The sequence below is a fragment of the Hemicordylus capensis genome, chromosome 9, assembly GCF_027244095.1.
Source record: "Hemicordylus capensis ecotype Gifberg chromosome 9, rHemCap1.1.pri, whole genome shotgun sequence".
In the NCBI taxonomy this organism is placed as follows: domain Eukaryota; kingdom Metazoa; phylum Chordata; class Lepidosauria; order Squamata; family Cordylidae; genus Hemicordylus; species Hemicordylus capensis.
In genome coordinates this window covers 12,815,760-12,833,028 of record NC_069665.1, presented here as the reverse complement: position 1 = coordinate 12,833,028, position 17,269 = coordinate 12,815,760, and the positions used below count along the sequence as shown (strand labels likewise).

General features: G+C 41.3%; 1 long non-coding RNA gene across 1 annotated transcript in view; it reads right to left on the bottom strand.

Moving 5' to 3' along the window:
* The window catches only part of LOC128334598 (uncharacterized), a 32,900-nt gene extending 22,137 nt beyond the window's left edge, over window positions 1-10,763 (bottom strand). Inside the window, exons 1-2 of the long non-coding RNA XR_008311337.1 lie at window positions 10,663-10,763; window positions 6,296-6,406 (exon numbers count right to left, since the gene is read on the bottom strand). This is a non-coding gene — a long non-coding RNA (uncharacterized LOC128334598). The remainder of the gene's footprint in view (window positions 1-6,295; window positions 6,407-10,662) is intronic.
* Between the last annotated feature and the right edge of the window lie 6,506 nt (window positions 10,764-17,269).

The window sequence follows — 17,269 nt, the reverse complement described above, 5'->3', positions numbered from 1 at the left end:
CAGCACTCTAACCACTACACCATGCTGGCTCTCATTTAGCAGGGGTAGAGCAAATGGCCCTATCCACCCCCAGCACAGTACCTCCAGTGACTGTTGCTGGTGTCTATCTGATGCTTCTTTTTAGATTGTGAGCCCTTTGGGACAGGGATCCGTCTCATTTATTTATTGTTTCCCTGTGTAAACCACCCTGAGTCAGTTTTGGAAGGGCGGTATAGAAATCAAATAAAGTAAACAAACAGACAGACAGACATATACATAAACAAACAAACAACAAACAGAGTCTGCAGATAAATGGAAGGCGAACACTTATGGAGCATCAAAACAGTCTTGCATATTGTTGCTGTCTTTTCTTCCTCTCCCTTTTCTTACTGAAGGGGTGATCACATGTGGAAAAGGATCCTGGAATAATTTCCACAGCACCCCTGCTGGCCAGTTCTTGTTCTTCATGATTAATTTCATCCTTGATTTCATTTGTGGTTTGAACAGGAGTGGGCGGGTTAATCATGGGTTAATCACAAAAAACAAGAGTTGGCCATGTGACCACCTCTTCAGATCCTGGAAGAGGAGACAGCGGCAATCTGTGGAACTGTATGGATCCTCTGTAAGCTCAACTTAAATTTATTCAGACGCTCTGTCCTTAGCTCAGGGCTGCTCAGCTTCAGCCCTCCTGCAGATGCTGGCCTACAGCTCCCATAATCCCTGGCCATTGGCCACTGTTGCTGGGGATTATGGGAATTGTAGTCCAAAAACAGCTGGGGGGGCAAAGTTGAGCAGGCCTGCTAACATGTTTTAGAAAACATCATCTAGAAAAGCTCTTTATATGTTAAAGAGTTATAGTCACAGGGTATGAATGGCTACATTTGGTATGAGTGGCTACATTTGTAAAAATAAGATATTTTATATTGTGAAGTCTTACGACTCTGTAATAAATCAACTGCTACTATTGTTCACTTTTATGTAGATTTGTTCTCTTAACTGAAGGTGTAGAGAATTGGTGTGTGGCAATTTCCTTTCCTGACTCAGGTCAGTTAATGAATAAACTGGCTGAACTAGTTGTAACAAGCTCTTAGCAGCCTTCTCAGTCAACTAGCTCAGGAATGACTCCTATCAGTGATGAGTCATTTCCGCAGCGTGCTCAGAGAAGCTGCCTATAAACAATTAGATAGATACTTTATTTACGGCCAATGGCCAAAACAAAACAACAACACAAAGAATAAATTCCAGCATTCATCATTAACTCAGTCATTAACATTAGCATCAATCAATGAGCTATGAATTCTAATTGCGATGTAACAAAATTTTGTTACAAAATGAGAGATGCAAAGTACATTATCTTCAAGTAAAAAATTTCACAATTTAAAATCCTTATCTTTCAAAATCCAGAAAGCTAAGAAAAATATTCTGGTAAACCCAGAAGTTCTGGTATGTTACTGCTGCCACCGGATCTCTCCTACAGGCTACTCTGAATGGGCATTGATCAAAGATCCCTGTTCACCTTCTCCTCCTTGCTAACAAGGAAGTGTATAAATCCATTTGTTCTCCCAGGCATTTTCCTGCACATGGAGTTGTTAATTTGGCCAAGCTCTCATTGAGAAATTGGAGAAATCCCCCTTCTGTCCCCCCCGCCCCACTTTCTCCTGCTGGGTTAATAACCAACCCTGGGAGGCTTGTAAAAAGTAAAAAACAGAGAAAAATAGACTTTTAATAAAAGTACTACAGACTAGTTCTGTCTGAGGCGTTTAGCTTTTTAGATACACTTAAAAATGTTTAACTTGGTTACAAGAATGCTTCAATACACCTTGCTGGCTCTAAGGCGACACCCTTTGAAATCTTAGTTACTTAGTTGCAAAGAACAGATATTTAGGAAAATGCAAAGCACACACACAAAGAAATATAAATTTCTGATGTGGTCCAACTAAATACACTTTTCCTATGCTAAATTCCCAAAGCCCAAGCCCTGGCTTCTTGTTCTTGAACTCACCAAATTCCTGATGAGAATTAAGCCTCCTGCAATCCTGTCTTACAGGGATCTTCAGTCATCCTGCCACAGCAAAACTCCATTGCCGAATGTCCTCCTCCATGTTTGCTGCACAGACTTCCTTTCTTCTTCCCAGAAATCCCAGCAACCACCCTCTAGGTCCCACCTACCTGGTGTACTGATTGTTTGACCTGGCCTTCACCAGCCTGTCAGTCAAGACAAGGGTTCACTTCCTGTTAACACTTTAGAGGGTTGGGAGGCTGGTCCCTACAGAAGGCAGGTTGGAATAGTCTTTTAATGGGTTCTGTCCTATCAAGGGACCACTCTCCTTACTTCTAAATACACAATGCTCATGTTTTTGTCATTAGGAAAGCATACAATAATGTGAATGGAAGATTACTTTCCTAAAGAACATAGACTGACATACAGTGAATCATTACATGTGTGCTGCAATGTAACATTCACACATTTGTGCAAGCACACCCCTGTGCAAGTGAAAAAATTGCACAAATGCAGTGTGTGATAGTATGGGCCATTGGAAATAATAGTTGTACTGTTGTGTAACTGTTTGCAAAATTTTCCCACTTGCACAAGAATGCACTTATGCAACTATGTGAATCTATGTTGCAATGAGAACATAGCTTTGCACAATATGTCAGCCTCAGTGCCTGAAAACCTGTCAAGAATTCCACCCATGTTTGATGTCAACATGATGAAACTTTTATTTCTTTGTTCTCCTGGGAAAGAGAGGTATGAATGTTGTGCTGTGTTTGGAAAGAACAAAATGCACTCAGGACATCATGGTAGAAACATCAGAGCAAATTCTCTAATAGATTCAGGATTCAAAACAAATAAGTAATAATTAATAGACTCAAAACTGTGGAACTCAAAGCTATTATATTCTGTTCTTACAAAAGAAATGAACTAGCTGTCCTCAGAGCTACACCAGAAAAAGAGATGTGCTGTATTTTATTTCAAATTGTGCTTTTGACCAGCAGCATGAAATTTGATTCAATCTTGAATAGGTTGAATCGGGGCAATTCACTGATTCAACTTTGAATCAAATCACCCTCATAACAGATGGCCCAATCCGGGGTTGAAGAGAATCACCCTGATTTGACCTGCATTGATTCGGGTGATTTGAGCACCATTTTGAGGCCTATTTTGCTTGGAAAACAGGCATGAAAATGATGCTTTCTTCCAGGAGGAGATGATCTCCCAATTGGGTCAGTGGTTAGACCAGCCCTCGACTCTGGACTTAGTGCGTCTGCCCAACTCAGAGGAGTGGTCTACCCAGTAGACCAGTCTTCCAAGGTGGGCTTGATGTGCTAAGTCTGGAGCTGAGGGCTGGTCTACCAGCTGACCCCAATTGATAGACTAGCACTTCCCAGAAGAAAGTGGCATTTTAAGGCCCATTTTCCCAGCAAAATGGGACTCAAAATGATGCTCGAGTCACCTGAATCAATTTGGGTGATTTGAGGGTGATTCATTGAAACAGACGGCCAAGCTGGCTGTTCTCAACAAATCAATTTGATGGTTCTGTGGTTTAATTTAACCTCAAATCAAATTGCAGAATCTGATTTGTTGATACCCCAACTTTTGACAGCAAGGGTGTAAAACTGCTTCAAATGAATTTCAGCATATGCATCTCCTTTTATGTAGGCCTGTATTTTGCCAATCATATATAGATCTTGCTAGATGCTCAAAGCAAAAATACTGTACAAAGCAAACATAATGGGTGGGGCGAAACCCATATTAAAAAGATCACCCGTATGAGCTGCTACAGAACATTAGTTTTTGCATCAGTGTAGAATCCTAAGGGAGGTGTACTCTAGTGACTACATTATGAATTTTGAAGCTTACAAAGGTAGCTAGAAGACGTCTCAAAAACAAATTAAAAATTAATGATGAACAAAATCAAATTTCTTTTGTGACTGATATTCCTTCACCTGCAGATAACTATAAAAAGCCATCAAAGGAAGAAATGCATTAGTTTCTAATTTAATGTGACTTACTGGAAGAAAATAATCACTAAAGCTCTAATGATAGCTTTTTGACAACTTCCTAATCCTTACAAGTTGTTGGTAAGAGCCGCATCAAGCCAGGCTGATTACCATTCCTGGCTTTCTCCCTTGAGTAATTCAAAGAAATGTACAACCTGTGATCATGTAGATGAAATTGTAACTTTTAAAAGCACATCTACAGAACAAGTCTTGCAACAAAAAACAGAATCATGGCTTCCGGCTTACTTCTGTCATGAACATCATATGGAATCAATCCCTCCACCCCACCATTAATACAAATCTCAGAGTTAAGTAACTGTGAAATATTTCAAGGAGAGAAATAGCAAACCTCATTATAACTTAACTTCCTGTCTATTCCTTTTGTCCTAATGCAGGGATCAGTGAGATAAATCTGGTAAATATGTAGTAAACCCTCTTTACATGTATATGCCATTTACCAGAACCTTTCTGGTCCCACCCCCACTAACTGGTTATTTTACTGAGCTTTTATTTGGAAAGAATGTCAACATTAGCATGAACCACTCTCAATTACCCTCTCCACTCCCATTCAAAAATAATTGCTTCACTTTCCAGCAAAGTCCACTTATAGTGTGCAACTTCCAGACTAAGTTAGTTATGACAGAGTCCCATTGAAGTTAATGGGAGTTAAGTTGATTGATTTCAATGGGGCCTCCTCGTGACTAATTAGTCTGTATGGGTGGATTCATATCCAATGGTGGCAAATAAGTACAGAAGAGTTGCCAGTTCCCAACGGGTGCATTCTCCTGCTCCTGCTTCCATGTCATCAGGACCCATTAATGTCAGGTGGAAAATGTCAGATTCTCTTTTCTGCCTGTGTCAAACTAACTTCAAATGTTGGTTTGCAAATATTGGGCAGAAGAGGGAATCTGGCATTGCCCACCCAACATTTCCAGATGATATAGAAATGGTGGCAGGAGCGGAAGCGTGTGCCCAGTGGGAACTGATGATTCTTCTAAAGAGGTGGATGTACAATTAAGCAAATGTGTGCAGCTACATGGGCTACCACTAGGTGGAGCTGCACCTGACATAATCATATGATTTCTGACGCAAATCATAATTCCCTTGTAGGAATCAATGGAAAACTCAAAAACATTAATAACTCCTGAATGGTTGGGCAGAAAGCTCTGAAATTTCAGATGGTGTTGCTACATGATTGTAGGATTAAATATGCAGATGTTTAAGGAGATCAGTCTGCTTGTTGATTTTTAATGGGTTTAGAAAAATAAAACCTGGGGTGCAAAAATGAGGAACTACTCCTTTTATATGAAGGCAAGGAACAGTTTCATGCAAATGAGACTTGGATCATGGACAGAGCAGGGAATTTTCTTCCAGATCCATTTGCAACTTTCTGCCATGAATTAAAGTAATCATGACACTTATAAACAGTTTCATAAACTTTTTTGAAAAATCATCAAAGATCAACCAATATCCCTGAAAGTCTACACAGTTAGCCTTCAATGACTGGACTGAAAAGGCTAGTAGGCTAGAAAAGGAACCAAGCAACAACTTCCATTAGGAATAAGTGACTTGCTTCTGTTTCCATGCTGGTAATGTTTCACAAGTCCTGAATCAAAGAGACAATTTTGATGTTCCTTACCTCACACCAGACTTTTTGTCATGGGTTTGTTGCTTTCTTAAGATTGTGAGAAACCATGAATTACTTTACGTTTTTAAGCCAAGCCATTTCCTATGAATGAGTGTGCCCCCTCCCATCCAGTTCTCTACACAAGCCTGCTCCCTTGTAAGACAAGGTACATTTTCTAACTTACCTTGAAGAATTATATCTTTTTCTCTTACAAAAACAGATTGATTGCCATTTCTTGTAAACTGGAAAATTACCTTTCAGTCCACAAAGCAGTAATCAAAATGGCCAGATCAACATTTAACTATGATAGATGTCTTCTATGATTGGTTTGAAAAGGTCATTGGGCCTGAAAAGAAACCAAGTAGCCATTTGGTTTGGAAGAAAGGACTTACCTCTTAAGAACTTAACTCTGTGTTGGAGATGACCACCTGTGATCTTTACACTTTCTCCTTCCTGAAACAGTGCAACAATGTGTAACACAGGACTTTTTGTTATGAGTTTGATGCTTTCTTAAACTGATATAAAACCATGCATTTCAAGCCAAGCCACTTCCTGCTAATAAAGCACATTGTGATGGTGTCTTTCTCTAGGGGGAAAAACCCAATTGGTTGCTTTCTTTAGCAATACAACACTTACCTGTCATGGCTCAGACTTCAGAATCAGAAGACTCAGAGCAGGAAAACTCACCTGCTAGTGAGCCACAGCAACAAGAATTGGCAGAGAAACCAGACTCAGAACCTGAGGATTCTCAACAGCTGCCAGACTTGAATTTTGATGTGGACGAGCCTGGGATTCCACCTATAGTGAGACAAGTATCAAGAGGCAGGCTCAGAGGGACTCACGCAGGTGCAGGAGATAACAGGGAAGAAAGCCAAACTGCTGACTCAGGGAAGCCTGATTGGTTCCTGGTTCTGTTGAGCCTTATATATTCAACAGTCTCTCATGGCTCTCATATTCAACAGTCTCTCATGCAAACTCCCAAGTTTGCAACTTGGCTGGCAGCAGATACTGTGCTCTTGGAATTATATTTTTTCTGTGTTCCAGTTTGTCTTGTCTGTACTTGCCTGTATTGTTCCCTTAATTCCTTGTTCTGTGCCCTTTGCTTGTTTCATTCCTTGTTTTGTCTTTTCCTTCCACTTATTACTCAGTTATTGTTAGAGGGGGGTACCTAGTTTCAGTTCAGGGGACTTAATTCATTTACTGTTTTCTTTGTGAGCCATTTATTTTCCTTCATCCAGTTTCATTACTGCTTTCTGTTTACTCTCTCTCCGGGGGTTGTAAATCCTGTAAGGATAGCTGGGATAGCAGTTCACAACATTACCTCTGTGCTGGTGATGTTAATGTCTGAAGTTTTTTGCTTTGTTTATTTATTTAAAATATGTATACCCCACCCCTCTAGTACACTACTGCTCACAACATTTATAAAACAGATACAATGTAAAATCAGACCAATAAAATCAACCAAATTAAGATAAACAAGTTAAAGGTCTTGGCGGCTTTCAATACTATTGATCATAGTATCCTTCTGGAATGTCTGAGAGTGTTAGGGATAGGGGGCACTGTCTTACAGTGGTTCCGCTCCTAACTCTCAGACAGATTCCAGATGGTGTCGATCGGAGACTGTTGCTCTTCAAAATCTGAGCTTATGTATGGCATCCCTCAGGGCTCCATACTGTCTCCAATGTTCTTTAATATCTACATGAAACCGCTCAGAGAGATCATCAGGGGATTTGGTGCGGGGTGTTATTGGTATGCTGATGACACCCAGATCTACTTCTCCATGTCAACATCATCATGAGATGGCATAACCTTCCTAAATGCCTGCCTGGAAGCAGTAATGGGCTGGATGAGGGAGAATAAACTGAGACTGAATCCAGATAAGGAGTGTGGGGTCAGAACTCCAGAGACAATTTTGATCTACCTGTTCTAGATGGGGTCACACTTGCCCAAAAGGACAAGGTTTACAGTCTTCTGGATCCACACCTCTCCCTGGTATCTCATAGTATCCTTCTGGAATGTCTGAGAGTGTTAGGGATAGGGGGCACTGTCTTACAATGGTTCCGCTCCTAACTGTGCCCATTTCTTGAGATGAACAAAATAAAAACAGTGGTATTTATGCTGCTAACTTCCAGACTTGATTACTGCAATGTGCTCTATGTGGGGCTGCCTTTGTATGTTGCCCAGAAACTCCAGTTGGTGCAGAATGCAACATCCAGAATGCAACATCCTTTGTATGTTGCCCAGAAACTCCAGTTGGTGCAGAATGCAGCAGCCAGGTTGGTCTCTGGGTCATCTCGGAGAACCCACTGCAGATAGAACTACACTGGCTGCCAGTAGGTTTCCAGGCAAAATACCAAGTGCTGGTTATAACCTATAAAACCCTAAATGGCTTATGCCCTGGGTATTTAAGAGAATGTCTTCTTCATTATGAGCCCCACCACCCATTGAGGTCATCTGGAGAGGTCCCTCTCCAGTTGCCTCCAGCTTGGCTGGTGGCCACATGGGGACAGGCCTTCTCAGTTGTTGCCCCAAGACTGCAGAATGTGTTCCCTACTGAAATATGATCATCCCCATCTCTGACCATTTTTTAAAAGCACTTGAAAACCCACTTCTTCACCCAAGCTTTTTCAGCTTTTTAAATATTTATGTTGTAATCTGTTATGACTTTTAGATTATTTAAATTGTTTTAAATTTTTTTGTGTATGTTTTAACTTGTTTTATGCTATTATTAACCACCCAGAGACAAACATTTGGGGCCGTGTACAAATTTGACAAATAGTTAAATAAACAAACTAACGGATAAATATCCAAGCTAAAACCACAATCAGCATGATAGATTTTAATATTTCAAATTAAAAAGTTATTTTTTAAAAACTAAAAACTTTGAATTGTAAAAACTAAAGAACCTACCAGATATAAGCGACAGATGAAACATTAAAAAGCCTCTTTAAAAAGATGTGTTTTTAGTTGTCTTTTAAAAACACTGAGGAAGGAAGCATGGTGATGCCCTACAGGGAGGACGTTCCAGAGCTGAGGGGGCCACAACCGAAAATACCCTATCTCTAGACTCTGCCAACTGGATCTCTGTCAGTGGCAGGGCCATGAGCACAGCCTGAAAATATGAGCGTAGGGCCCTGGCAGGTTCATATGGGCAAATGCGGTCTGACAGATACCCCAGTCCCAAGCCATGTGGAGCTTTACAGGTCAAGACCAACACCTTGAATCTAACTCGGAAGTGGACCGGTAACCAATGAAGCTGCCACAGGATGCATGTGATACTACTGAAGTGAATTGCACCCACGACCACCCTTGTGGCAGCATTCTGCACCAGCTCAAGCTTCCGACAGGCTTGGAGCGTATTGCAGTAGTCCAATTTTAGTAGCTTTAGTAGTAGTAGCAGCTTTAATTTTCTGAAACAGTACAACTTGTGTTCTCTACCTTGCAACATTCCTAACCTTGCATCACCATTTTTGCTATCTTTTCTTAGACTTGGCAGAATACAGTATTTTATTTTATTTTTTATTTTTTTAAAAGCTTTCCAGATGGTTCCCCAAAATGAAGGTTGTCATTGTTGCCCATTTGCCTGTCGTTTCCTGTTCAAGTTGGTCTATTTCCAGGCTGAAGATTCTTCTCCTGGCAAAGTCGAATCTTTCCCCCTACTATCTCTAGAATTAAACCTTGGGCAATGTTATTTACAGAACCAAAGCAAGGAAGGAAGCAACAGAATTTGGCATTTAGAGGTGCTGCAATACTCTCCTCATTTGCTTGGTTTCAAACTGCCGCCAGCCATTACAAATTCCTGTTCTAGAACAGAAATATACTTCTTACCTGGCCACCTTACCACTCATTTGTATATTTAGAAGGAACACAACTCCTCCTCACGCCAAATGTGTGCTCTCTAACCCTACAATACCCCTTTACTCCACATTGGTCCAGGGAAGGGATAGCTTAACTTAGATTCCAGAGTGAGAGGCAGTTAATCTGAGTGGAAGGTGCAGCTCCAGAAGGCAAGAGGCCATTGGGGAACCAGGGAATACATTAAAACAGAAAAAGTGAAGAAACCCTGCTTGCACATATTCTGCCCATGGAAAGTCTCTCCAAACCAGGAGCAGATTCCTTTGGATACTCTGCATCGTCCTGGGCACCAGTTAAAACACACACCCATTAACTTCACCTTCATTAAGATTCTGATTAGGATTTAACAAGAAGCACAATCCATTCAAAAATGGCACTGAATGATTTTCATCTCCCTTTTCCAACATTGATGTAGCTTCTGTCCTGAATGAATTATTGCAGAAAAACGACCAAGCCCTCAAACATGCCCCATTGCAGATTTCCCCCCCCCCAGTGGGGTCATTGCACAAAGCTATTTTAAAAACCTGCAGCCACATGGCGGGGGCAGGGGCTGATTGTGTGGCTCTTTTCTCCAGAAAAATCCCCCTACCTGTTAAAGGGCACTCCATTCCTCTTTCTGAACTGAAATGAAATACTTCAAAGAGAGGTGCACCTAAGTGATTTTGGAGCCTGGACCAAAAGGTCTTTGGAGCCCTCACTGCAAGTTAAGCAACATTTTTAACATGTATGTCCTTGAGGGCATAGAGGGCACCCAGGACAGACTAAAGAGGATTGGGGGGGAGGGGTGTGGTGCCCTTGGAGTTTGGCCCCAAGTCCAGGGGTAAGAGCACCTCTGACTTCGATTAGGCCTATGACAACCTTTATGCACCTTCTCTCTAGTGACTTTGGCCTCCCCCTTCCCTCCCTGTTATGCATGGTCAACTGGCAATGTTTTGATTGTAATTTCCTAGGGGCAGGGAACTGTCTCTTGCTTTTGCCACATTGTAAGGGGCCATTGATGATTCCAAATAAGAATGAACTAAATAAAAATGCTAGGGAAAGGGATAGCCTATGTGCACAGAAGTTTTAACAAATTGGGAAGGGAAGGTGTGGTAGAAAGAAAGAGAAGGGAAACTAAGAAAAAGCTAACCCAAGAGAAAAAAACAAGGCACAATTCACCAAAATGATTCACCACTGAAGCCCATGGCACCATTTCCTACCTGCCATGATGACAGTAAACATCCAAAGAAGAAAACTGGCACATATATCCTCTCCGGTGAGAGCAGACATGCGCCCACACTCCTTAACCGCTGGAGAGTCGGTTAGGGAGTGGACAATTGAAGTGCTGTGATGCGAAATTGTTTATTTCAGTCACTATGGCAACCTGCAGGTGGTGGGGTAGGGGCCAGAAGAATGTCGGAAGCAGAATGTGATGATGGAAGATGATGTCATGGTGGAAAGCCACCACAAAGGGCAGAATGAAGGAAATCTCAATTCACTCAGCCTGGTAGACAACCCATCTTCACAGGCTTCTCCACATAAACCAAACCCTCAATCCATCAAACCCTCAATCTTCATCACCTGGACTTTAGAAGGGGTTAGGGTTTTTCCTTGTCTGGGCACACATACTTTATTGCTTTGTGTCACAATCCATGACATTTAGAAAACCCCCACAAAGTGGGAGAAAAACCTCACAGCTTGGAATTTGGCAGCACAATTTCAGAAGGGTTTTATAATCATCAGTGAAGACTCTATGCAGGGAGCAACTTTGGCAGGAGGAGGAGAAATGGGTACACTTGATCAGGGTCTGAGGTCTAGTGCAGGCTGGACTACCCACATTACTTTTCACATCTTTTTACATCATCTTACATTATACGACTTCTGCATGCCTTGAATTTTGAACTCCACAAATGATCTTTTAGAACTGTATTTTTCTTAACTGCACGTTTTATGTCTGTTTGTACATTTTTTATTTGTTTATTTGTTTATTTGTTTATATTTGATTTAACATATTTATACACTCCCTCCCCCACCTCCTGCACAATACTACTCAGGGTGGCTCACACCTTTAATAAAGTGGATAGAATATAAAACACTTCTTAAAAATTTAATAAATAAATAAATACCAAGCGAAAACCATATTTAAAAGTTAGAATTTCAAAAGTTTCAAATTAACAATTATAAGTAAAAAGCCAAAAAACCTAAGAAACCTACCAGATATAAGCAGCGGACTAAACAAACATTTCCTGCTAACTGAGCACTTTTACAAGTGGTGATTCTCTTTATTTAGTAGGGGGAGAATAACTGGCCCTCTCCATCCCCAGCACAGCATCCCTCCAGTGGTTGTTGCTATTGTCTGTCTTATGTTTCTTTTTCAGATTCTGAGCTGTGGGTTTTCTGTGAGGCTTTACTGCGAGTTCAAAGGTGTCCCTCAAAACTGATGCAAGAAGTAGAATTTTCAACCCCAGATATAAATCACGCTAAACTCTAATGCGTGATGAAAAACTCGACTTGTGTGTGAAGTGTCCCCTGATTGTTTTTAGGGACTTGGGGGTAAATTTGGTTGATATGTGAACATTCACCCTCCATTCTGGAGGAGACGCAAACTAAAAGTCGGGTGTGAAAAACTTTCAGGTGACTGTCGAAAGCAATCCTGAAGAGCCCCTGGTGGCGCAGTGGTAAAACTGCCGTCCTGTAACCAGAAGGTTACAAGTTCGATCCTGACCAGGGGCTCAAGGTTGACTCAGCCTTCCATCCTTCCGAGGTCGGTAAAATGAGTACCCAGAATGTTGGGGGCAATATGCTAAATCATTGTAAACCGCTTAGAGAGCTCCGGCTATAGAGCGGTATATAAATGTAAGTGCTATTGCTATTGCTATTTAATCTTGGACAACCAAGTTGATGAGGGGCCAGGAGCACCTTCCTTATGAGGAAAGGCTACAGCATCTGGGGCTTTTTAGAAGGGAAAGAGGCAACTATGGGGAGACATGAAAGAGGTGTATAAAATCATGCATGGAGTAGAGAGAATAGACAGAGAGAAATTTGTCTTCCTCTCACACAACACTAGAACCAGGGGTCATCCCATGAATCTGATGACCAGGAAATTTAGGACCAACAAAAGGACGTACTTTTTCCACACAGCACATAATTAATCTGTTGGAGATGAACTTCCAGTGCATCGACCTTTTGCACCAACTGTCCTAATGACCACCAGGGGCATTGGGAGTAGAGACAGTCAGTCAGCATCTCCCTATCTGTCTATGACCCAATTCTATGACCCCTGAACTGACTCTGCAGCACTTCCTGTGCTGAGTCACAATCCTTCCTTTCCTACTAGAGAGCAGATGGAAACATCTCTCTCTATCTCTCTCCTTACCTACCCACTATGTAGTCCTTTAGATTAGAGATAGGTCTTTCCTATCTAAGTGTATTTAACCAATAAATGTTTAGTGTTTAGTCATTCAAGGATCTCCATGTGTGTTCTCTAAATAGCTGCAGTATCCAAACCATTCTCTGCTACCTACTCTGTAACTGGAGTGTGTGCTCATTCCTTAGTGCTCTGCTGTTTCACCTATTGTGGGTAAAAATCAACAACCTCTAACATAATCTACGGAATTCTTTGCCATGGGATGTGGTGATGGCAACCAGCTTGGATGACTTTAAAAGAGGCTCAGACAAATTCATGGAGGACACGTCTATCAATGGCTACTAGTCTGATGGCTATAGGCCACCTCCAGCCTCAGAGGCAAGATGCCTCTGAGTACCAGTTACAGAGAAGCAACAACAGTAGGCTGTGGGCTTCTCGGGAGCATTTGTTGGGCCTGATCCAGCAGTCCTGTTCTTATGTAATGGCTTATTATTGTGGGAAATATCAGAAAATATATTGGGGAAAACTCTCAAGGAGGGAATAGCTTCAGCTAGAGTTGACAGACCTACCTGAGGAGCTCGTTTGCTATATGCCCCTCTGAGCTATCCACTGAACAACACAACACAAGGCAACCCAAAGCAGAACAGTGAGGCTGTTTTCACAGCCAGGCAAAACTGGGCTAATGAAGCCAAGCCCGGACTTGCCAGCATGTGAGAACTGCCAGGATCACGCCCGATCCCAGCTGCAGCCACCCTCTTAAACAGCTAGTGCTATTTTATTTTATTTTTACATTTTATATCCCGCTCTTCCTCCAAGGAGCCCAGAGCGGTGTACTACATACTTATGTTTCTCCTCACAACAACCCTGTGAAGTAGGTTAGGCTGAGAGACATGTGACTGGCCCAGAGTCACCCAGCTAGTTTCATGGCTGAATGGGGATTTGAACTTGGGTTTCCCCAGTCCTAGTCCAGCACTCTAGCCACTACACCACACTTGCTCACTTTCTGAGCTTTCCTTGCCTGCCTCTTCAAGCCCTTTCTCACAGATCATGAGAAATGGTTCTTTATGTTTTGAAATTTGAATTAAGGAACTGAGAATAATAGTAACAAATGTGGTATTTCCCAACAATTCATTTTTTTAAAAATAAATAAAATAGAAAACTAGAATCTTTTTCTAAACCAAAATAAACATCATGCTCAGCTCAGTTCTGTTTTCATTATAGATGAATTATCCATACAGAAGAGGAAAAAATAGGCCATGATGCCATGAGGAAAAATATGAGATACTGTAAAGGTTATAAAAACTTTCATGAGCACCACAAGCACACTTTTATTTTTGTCTCAAAATGAATATGGATCTTGTTGCTTAAAAAATATAAAACAAAATACCTCAGAGGATGTCTTTATAGGCAGCTGGAGTATTGCCACGGAGAACACCTGCTGAGACAATCATTCTCAGTATTTACTTAGACTAGTAATGATCAGTGACACATAAAGAATATGGAAATTAAAACCAACATATTGAGGAAAAGATGAATCCCTGAATGAGTCTGCACTGCAGGAATCCTTGCTTATCTTTGGGGAAGTTTTGGTTTGTGTGGTTTACAGAGTATCCATTTTGTATTGCCTTAGTGACTTTTCTATCTATGGCCTACTAGCTGACATCCCGACTAACTGTTCATACTGGCAAATATCCTGCATGTGCAGCAGCGGGTGATTTTTGTTGACCTCTCCTTCCCCATCAAACCCACTGAGCTTCCTGAAAATATGTCCCTGAGGGTCCTGCAACCCTCAGGGAGATATTTTTGGAAAGCACCATGGGCTGCAAAGAGAGGGGGAAATGGCAAAATTTGACCCTCTCTTCTTGTGTGAGGAAAATGTTTTTTGTGCTCACAGCATTGGTCTGGATGTTACCTTCCAAATGCAAATAGCAGGTAAGACAGTGAAGCTTCCTGGACTATACCACTTCAGGCTGCAAGAGGGTTTTAAAAAAATGGTGTATTTTAAAAATGTATATACTAGAAGGTGAGGCCTGTTGTTGACTGGGCAAAGTCATTTCGTGTAGATTACACATAGTAAAGTTCATAAAAATAAACTTATGTTGTAGATTTTTTATTTTTTAAAAATCATTTCCGACCCCCGCTCTTCCTCCAAGGAGCCCAGAGCGGTGTAATACATACTTAAGTTTCTCCTCACAACAACCATCTGAAGTAGGTTAGGCTGAGGGAGAAGTGACTGGCCCAGAATCACCCAGCAAGTATCATGGCTGAATGGGGTTTTGAATTCGGGTCTCCCTGGTCCTAGCAGCACTCTAACCACTACACCACATACTTGAAAAAGGCATGTCAAAGATCAGTTTGAAATTAATAGGAATTCAAACATTATTCATTTTATTGCACAATTACCATACATAGTAAATTTGAATTATAGTACATTTGTATTTGTGAAAGATATTCTGCTTCTCTTGGGCATAATGTTGTTTGTGAATTATTGATCTGGTTATTGAGCATTAAAATCTGTTGAGAATAACTGTTAAAACATGATCATTATATTCAGCATTTCTGCTAAAAAACACCCCCCCCCCAAATGGAACCTTTCACCCACAATATTCTGTGTAAAAAGTAGTGCATGCAGCTAATTTCAGTGCCAGGAGTGTTTATGCAAAATTTGGTATCTGTAGTTAATGAGGAAGAACATATTTATTTTCCACAAATAAACAAACACATTCTTCAGATTATATAAAAGATTGGTTGACCTTGTTGAGGGTTGTAATTTTTACCCCCAGATTAATTAGCAGAGCACTAAAGAAGCTACCCATTCCAGTTACAGAGTAGATTGCAGAGTTTACTTGTTGCAGCTATTTAGAGAAGACACACGGAGAGTCTTGTAGAGTAAAATGCTAAGTAGATTTATTGGTGAAGTACAACTTTGGATAGAAAAACACCTTTGGAAAGATAAAAAGCTTTGACGCCTTTGAACTTTGGTGTTGGAGAAGACTTTTGAGGAGACCATGGACAGCCAGAAAAACAAACAAATGGATCATGGAACAAATTGATCCAGAATTTTCACCTGACTTCAGACACATTTATGTGAAGACCCAGCTCCTTTGAGACGTCCATCATGCTGGGAAAAGTGGAAGGAGGACAACCAGCAGCAAAGTAGATGGACTCGATTATGACAGCAATGAATGCACCACTGACCTTAAATTGACCTTAAAGGTCAAGTTGAAGACAGATCATCCTGGAGAGAATCTATCTATGTGGTTGCTAAGAGTTGACACCAACTTGACATAACTTAATCAATCAATCAACACCTTTGGATAAGAAAGACCTAATCCTAATCTATAGAACTACATAATGAAAAGAGAGAGAGAGAGAGAGAGAGAGAGAGAGAGAGAGAGAGAGAGAGAGGTTTCCATCTGCTCTCTAAGATGAAAGGAAGGGAATTCTGACTCTCAAAAGGAAACACCTGAAGAATCATATCAGGGGTCATAGAGTAGAGACAAGTATAGCAGCTAGGGAGACCCTTACTCACGATCTCTACTCCCAATGCCCCTAGTGGTCATTAGGATAGTTGGTGCAAAAGGTCGATGCACTGGAACTCCAACAAACTTAATATGCAGCCTTATGAGGGCAGAGTAAGAGCTCCATCCTTGCAAGTAGCCTAAAAACTAGGTATAGGCAAGGCTTGCCTCTCAAATGCAACATGTGTGCAGAGAGATGGGGAAGCAGCTTTCACACCCTCCCTACAAAAGCCATTTTTTATGCCAGGAATATGTCCCTGAGGGCTGAGCAGCCCCTTAAAACAATGACAGATCTCATAAGTCCTTATGCCTTTTGGGAAGGTAAACCTAATTCAAAGTGGAAATTCAAAATAGGGTCATTAAAAAAACAACAACACCACACACATCCTCCTTTCTGCTCCCTACCTTACAGGAAGCAATCAGCAATCAGCCTCTTGGCCTCTCACCTTGTGGTTTGTGTTCTTTGAATTAGGTTTAGGTCATCAAGAGGTGCAGGGGATTGTGAGATTTCTGGCTGTTCTTGTTGGAGGAAAGGGGTTTGACCAACCCCAAGTATAACAGAGCCAGCATGAGCCGTAAAAGTTGAACAGTTGTTTAAGATCCAAAAGCAAGTAAGCTTCATTGGGGAAGTTATGTACTTGGATAGAAAGGCTGTGTGCCTGCGCTTTCCTTCTTCATAGTTTGCGAGCAGAACAAGGAAGGAATAAGGGTAAAAATGCCCTTATTCCTTCCTTGTTCTGCTCTTTAAAAAAAAAATGCCCTTATAGCAAGTATGAAGAGGAGGGGGAGACCTGAGAATATCAGTCTACCAATCAGAAGAAGCCAGAACAGAGAGAAAGAGAGGGACAACAAAAGAGAGAAAGAAGCCACATGGCATATAGAGTCTGCAGCAGAGCAGATGGCAAGAAAAAGCCTGAGAGCAAGAAAGGTAGAGTGATG